The following is a 964-nucleotide window of genomic DNA, read 5'->3' as shown; positions in this document are numbered from 1 at the left end:
GCAATTACTTCAGAATACATCTTGCTAACGGTTGCACAAAATAAATCCAGAGAGAGCACAGATGCTCCCAGACGTAGTTCAAAGCTAAGGGAGCTTGATGTTGAAATGTTGAGTGTAGTTCCCAAGGAAGGAGCTTGGTGGTGCCACTCTCGCTGCTTGGGGTGGAGATAACTTGCTCACAGCAAACACTGGACACTATTTTCACTTCTTTTTTGTAAAAGCAGAAACCCTCTTTGTATATCTTTCAGTTAGCAAAGACAGGTACTAATGTAGGTCTTTTGTAAAAGTGAGTGGCATAAAGTGAACTTTGGAACAGAAGGAAAGATATACAGAGGTCGTTAACTACATGCGGTTATTAATATTAAAATGCATTAAAATTAAATAGAATTTAAAATTCAGTTCTTTAGTTGCACTAACCACATTTCAAAGCCTCCATAGCCACATGGGGTTAGCGTCTGCCACACTGGACAGGACAGATACAGAACATTTCCATCATTGCAGAAAATCCTGTTGTATACCTGCTGTTCTATATTGTTTGTTCAGCTTCCAGTAGCACTTCCTCCTGTCTGCTCCCCTGATCCACAGGAGTGGGGCCTTAGCTGATATTAACTCAAATTAAAAAATTGTTTTCCCCTGCTTAAAAGTCTTCCGTGGCTACTCAAGTCTCTTATAATAAAACCAAACTCCTCAGTATGGCCCACAATGCCTGGGGACACAGGTCCCTGACTGCTTTTTTCAATCTCATCCTAGCAGCCATTTTGAAAGACACAAGCTCACCTCCCTGGCCAGTTCTTAGTCTAGGAGAACTGATTCAAGCTGGGCCAATCAGGGTGTTAGTAGGGATGGTGGTCTGTTGGTGACCCTGACTGGCCCTGCTCTCGAACGGATTGGTATTTGTCATAGTTTTCTACAGAGGGCACCTGACCCAATTGGTTAAAACAAGTCCCATTGCTCATTGATAGGG

The sequence above is a fragment of the Lipotes vexillifer genome, unplaced genomic scaffold (genome assembly GCF_000442215.2).
Source record: "Lipotes vexillifer unplaced genomic scaffold, Lipotes_vexillifer_v1.1 scaffold426, whole genome shotgun sequence".
In the NCBI taxonomy this organism is placed as follows: domain Eukaryota; kingdom Metazoa; phylum Chordata; class Mammalia; order Artiodactyla; family Lipotidae; genus Lipotes; species Lipotes vexillifer.
This window is presented reverse-complemented; position numbering follows the sequence as displayed.